Consider the following 5,927-nt stretch of genomic DNA (forward strand, 5'->3'; position numbering starts at 1 on the left):
AGTCACAATGTCAGGCCAACAGAAGACACATCTGGAACAGAAGTCAAAAAAATAAACACATTCCTTTCCAAAATCATTATGAAAAAATACAAACAATTATACAAATATTCAGATTGTGTAATTACCAATTTACACATTATTCAGCACACCAGGTGAACTTTTTCTTTATTCATATCGCTACAATGCATCTCACCAAATGGAAGATAAAAAAAGACTTCTTTTATTTTTTCTTCTATTTATTTATTTATTTGTTTGTGTTTTTTTTTCCGTTGTTTTTTTTTTTTTTTTTGCACTCAACACACCCCCGATGGAATAATTAGCCGTGGATTAGATGAGGTAAGAAGCTTCAGGTGAACAGTTGGGTCCGGACAGGATGACGGAGGGTGAGCGGTAACGACGGGTTGATGTCATGTATCGACAGAATACTAGAAGGCCACAATCATGACTTGATCGTATTTTTTTTTGTTTGTTTTTTGAAAGTAAAAACTGAAAAAAAAAAAAAGAGAGACTCGAGTCAGAGGGAACTACTTTACAGGATGCTTCCGCCACACACAGGGAATGATTTTTTTTTTTTTTAAATGCATATAAGACTTCCTCAAATACAGGTGGGGCAGCTCTCAGCCGCCGACAACATGGTCCTCCTCCAGCTTGGTGAATGCACACGCAGAATTTAACGTCCGAATGATAAAATGATAAATGATATGCATCGACGACGTGAAAAGGCTCCCGAACAGAAATGCACATTTTGCAGTTTTTCTTTGGATAAATTCACTTTTAGAGCTTTTAGAACTAAATTAGAAATCGAGGACTTTTTCTCTCCAGAAGCATTAAAATGTTAAGACTTGATCGAGGTTCCCCCAACACACACACACACACACACACACACACACACACACACGGCCCTGCTGAGATCCCAACATTCAGCATGGTGCATTAGCCGAGTTCAAATCAAAAAATCTAAAAACTAAAAGGAGCCCAAAACCTTCTCAGCTCCGTCCGTAAAATGTCATGAAGAAACGTTAGCGCTCTACACTGCGATGGCTACACAACTGTTCAACACCTAAACTGCACACGTTTGGCATTTGGGATGCCAGAATGATCGAAGAAAAAAGAAGAAGAAAAAGAAAAAGGTGACTTGAGCTTCACGTAAAAACTTAAAAAACAAAAACAAATGCATATTAAAAAGGTTTGACAAATCTTGTATAAAAATTTGCATAAGAAGGCATGCGCTCCACCGGACTGAGTGGACAGATGTTGCTAATTGGGTCTAAATCTGCCCAGATCACGGTGCAGTTTGTCAGTTTGTTCTTTCCAGATGCACACAGGCTACGGCTCACATGACCTGATTTAGCAAACTCATCCCTCCTCTGAAAAAACACAAGAAGAAGAACCACAGCACAGACGGAACGATGAACGAGTCAAAAGGAGAACGACAGCAGCTCCTGACCGAGCGCCGCTAAGGAACTCACATCCGTTAACGATTCGTTTTTACTGTTTTTACACTCTGATAATAATACTGGTCAAACCAAAAGTGCATCACAAAAACAACTGAGTGAGATCTCATCTTCAACAATCCCTCTTTGGACCGCTTCGCCGACCACGACGAGCACCGGATCTTCACCTTAACGACCTCTGAGCTTCGCCAGCGTCTGCAGTATTTTTTTTCTTCTTAATGTAAAAGTTAAATCACGTAAGAAGGAAAATAAAACATTTAAGGCAACTCCTATAATAAACAACAACGAAACACTATCTGGTCGATCTAAACGGCATAATATGAAATGTAGTTTCAACTTGCATTGACTACTGGCAGCCTGAGGTGACGGGACCGGGTTTGTGCTCCGGGGTTTCAGGGAGCTCGGCGGGTTGGACAGACCAGAGGAGGGCGGGTCGGCCGGGTCGGGTCGGGAGGATTATCTGGAGGGTTAGTAAGGTTCTACAAGTCACAGTGCAAGTCAAGAGACAAATATTATCTGCTGTTTGAAGAAAGGCACTCGAGGTACCTACTGTACAGAGGGAAAGGTCCAGTTTGTCTGGAACACAAGTTCGGGCTCGTTCAAAGAAAAACTGATTGAAGTGAAGAGACCGGATGACTGCTCTATATCCTCTAGCTCTACCTCCATGAGTGAACACAGGCTAACACGTCGACAGAGGAACATCCACCCGAGTACGCCGACAGAGAACAAAACACACAACGAATGATGGACTTCATAAGGAACTGGGGACGTATTAGTTGCCATTTTCTGTTAGATCTGCAGTCTTTTCCTTCCACGGTCGCATAAACTCTTCAGTAGAGACAAGTTACATTTATCAGACAACACTGTGGCCAAACATGTGGAAATGTCACAGCAGAGAAGTTTTGTTTTTTTTCCTCTCTGATTACTTTTTCTGGGGTCTTCTGAATGAAGGCTTTTTTTTTGTTTTGTTTTAGTTTTTTACAGCTGATGTCAAACAAATCAGGAGTTGTGTCAGATATGCAGATTCAGTTACAAGTCGAGTCCACATGATATGAAAGAGAGACGCCTGTAACAGCTTGTTTTATAGTCGCCAAACAACATATTCACCCCTTCGATCGTTCACGGTGCCGTTTCAGGACACCACTGTCGAAATCTATCAGTAACAATTCTTTCTTTTTTTTTTTGGTGTCATTTAAGAGTTTCATCCGACCAGACTGTCTACAGCCACGCTAGCAGCTCAGCCTACATGCTAACATTAGCATGCTAACACGCCCACACGGACGATGCCAACATGCTGATGTTTAGCAGGAAGGTGTGAGGAGCTGCTCAGGTGTGAATATGTTTTTGGACAACTAAGATTTAGGCAAAAAAACAAAAAAAAAAACAACAACAACCCAAAAACGCTCCAATATTGCAAAAAAGAAAAGACAGAAAGAACAAAAAACATTCCAACAACAACCAGAGGCACCGTTAATGAACAGACAAGAGTTCGTTAATGCCCCGTACCCAACGAGAAGCCAGAAGTCATGATCAGTTCACCAGACAAAGACAGACCCGAACTGACAGCCACCAAGCCGACGAATAACAGCATCACATTTCAGCCCAGACATGCTCCAGAAAGAAAAGAGATGCACTAGTCTACCTGGGGGGGGGGACCAGGAGGGGTTCCTCCCCAAAATATGAACCAGACTTGAGCCTTAATGTCAGACAGAGGTTTGTGTTTCCTCCTAGAAAAATATTGGCAATGTGGGGATAAGTCACATCACAACAAAGAGATGCATACTCTGTTTAATTCCATATTAACATACAAAAAGCTCTTCAGCACTTCTTTGTAATGCAGCAAGCTTGTGCTTTAATCTCAGGATTTGTGGTATTGTCCTTTGAGATCCATCTGAAGGAGCAGGTTCATACAACAAATCCCTCCGTTTCAAGGAAAAAAAAGTTCCTTTAATGTTATTGTTTTAATAAGCTCTCCTGTCTCAATCTGGGGGACTTCCAGTTTCTGAAATGGTAGCATCTATATCTTACAAACGCCAATGATTTGATCTTTCAATACAGTAAAGAGGACTTGTCCCTGCTGAATTTGGATTCAACATCATTTTGGCAGTTCAGGATTCAACAGAAATGTACATAATGCAAAGATCACCACTTCAAAAAGAGGATTTCCTTTCTGTGTTGATAATGCCAGTCCAGCAGGTTCAGGAACAGAAAGCACTTATTCTGAAGACTAGGAAGACCTGAATATCTTTTCCTATAAAAAAGAAACACAGCCCAGATATAGTTTGTGTGTGTTGACATTGCAATATTGCAATTTCACATTTAGTGCTCACAGTTGACACACTTGACTCACGAATGAAAACTCAATCACTACACTTGACCAACACCACTGAAAACATCTGTTAGGCTACCGCGCCTGTTCGACCTCGTCCTCTGTACCTGCTGAACGCGACGCTCGGCGTCTTTTCTGCCTGAGCTCAGGGATAAAAGGTGGGGAAAGAGATGAAAGGGAGGGGAGGGGAACCAAATGGGATTGTTGGCGAGTTGGAGTTGGGGGGCGGTTGGTTGGTTGGTTGGTTGACTGGGGGGGGGGCTTTAGTTACCTGGGTTAAGGTTGGGTTGTTGGCGGACTGCAGAGGGTAAGTTTGGGTTTTAGTCACCAGGGGAACGCTGATGTTTTTTTGTTGAATGAACACAGTTTACGCCGTCGCTGGTTTGGACGTTGGCTTAAAGGCAGCAGAGGGGGATTTGAGGCGGGGGGGTGATGAGCGAGGACGAGCTGCACCTTGTTAGCAAAAAGACCAAAATACTTCCCCTCCATGTTGAGAGCTTCAGACGAGCGAAATGCTTGTTGGATCGTCGAACAGCACCTGTGATGGCTGCCATCACAACTTCCCCATCTGATAATTCCTGTGTTGTTCCATTTGTGTTTGAAAGTTCGATCACTGGTCGACTGGGTGAAAGGAGATGTTTGGTTTTTTGATGACGGGAGATAGTTTACATAACTCACTGGTGGGGAAGTCAGGAATGCTGGTTTAAAGGTGCCAGATGCTTCAAATTAAGTGCTTGTCGACCCCCCCGGACCTTTCTGGCGTTGCAGCTGAGGTGGGAGTGCGTCCTGTGCAACGCCATGACTTTCTTTGAGTAACGACCGTCCAAAAGTGGGCTCCGTTATTCCAATTACTCTCAAGTTCGTCGCTCCCCTTTATGACGCCGCCTCTCCGTCCAGTTTGGGCATTTGGATTGGTGAACATCTTCCTCTGCAGGGCGTCTGCAGCCGACTATCTTAACTCTTAACAATCGCACTCACTTCACCCAGCGAATGTCCAGGTGTCTGGACGTGTTTTTGAGCTCCTTGAAAATGTTCACACAACCCTTTGGACAAACTTGTTGGGGGAGGCGGGTGAGGCGAGGTTGCCATGGGAGTATTACGGTCATTTTGGCAAGAAGTCGTCAGTTCACAATTGTAAATTAGGTTGTTGGGCTTTAAACGGATGCTGCATTGGATTGTAGGTGGAATAATGAAGGCAAATCTGAGTTCCCCAAATTCTCTGTTTTGGTTTTAGTCACCAGAGGGAGGCTACTGGTGCTGGCTGACTGAAGATGGTTTGAGCTGTAGGTTGGAGGGGAAGTTTGGGAAGTCGGTTTAAAGGTGTGAGTATGTTTCAAACAAAGCCTGAACCATCCTCCCCTCACAGCTGCCCAGTGTTGGAACAGGGGTGGGGGCTAACAATCATGACAGTGTCAACTAGATTGTTTGAAGCGCACCGAACTTTTTTGGGGGGATTAATTAGATCGCTGGTGGACTGAAGGATGATGAGAAAAGTCATATGTTTAGGTGACTGAGGAGTTGTGGGTTAATTAATGGGGAGGTTGGTTGAGGAGGAGGAGGAGTAGAGGTTAGAGGGGTTAGATGACTGGGAAAGGTTAGAGGTGGTTAAGGTCCAAAGGGAGAGGAGATCGGGGGGGCGGGGTTGCAGAAATTAAAGGTCGTTCACATTAAGTTCATTGGGACGAGGGGAAGAACAGGTTCTCTTTTCAGTACTCTATCACAACACTGCTTTTTAGACCAGTAACCCCTGACAGATTCCATGTTCTCGGGTTTCTCCGTACCCATGTGAACCCATCTCCCCACCCCACAAGAGAACACAGGGGCCACTATAACAGGCACACACTGGTGTGATGATGAATTAAATCTCCCTTTGAGCATTCCCACCACTGACGTCTATCACTAATTGGCATGATGACACTGGTGCGTAAGCCGTCCTGAACTCCAGCTCTGTGGGAGGAACGGCCAACGTCTTCCCAGAGTCATGTGACTTGGGCTGTATATCTACCATTGACACAGTCTGACAATACAATGCAAACAAACAACATTTATACAGATTGGCAACTTCAGGGCACCGTACGGTGCAAGCAAAAGTCTTTTTTTTTTAATATATATGTTTCAATTCCCGCAACTGAAGAGACATAGCA

General features: G+C 43.9%; 1 protein-coding gene across 1 annotated transcript in view; it reads right to left on the minus strand.

The window, feature by feature from the left end:
* The window catches only part of LOC139200906 (small ribosomal subunit protein eS17), a 164,418-nt gene that overhangs the window by 141,740 nt on the left and 16,751 nt on the right, over positions 1-5,927 (minus strand). The window lies entirely within an intron of this gene.

Source organism: Pempheris klunzingeri, chromosome 5, assembly GCF_042242105.1.
Source record: "Pempheris klunzingeri isolate RE-2024b chromosome 5, fPemKlu1.hap1, whole genome shotgun sequence".
NCBI lineage: Eukaryota > Metazoa > Chordata > Actinopteri > Acropomatiformes > Pempheridae > Pempheris > Pempheris klunzingeri.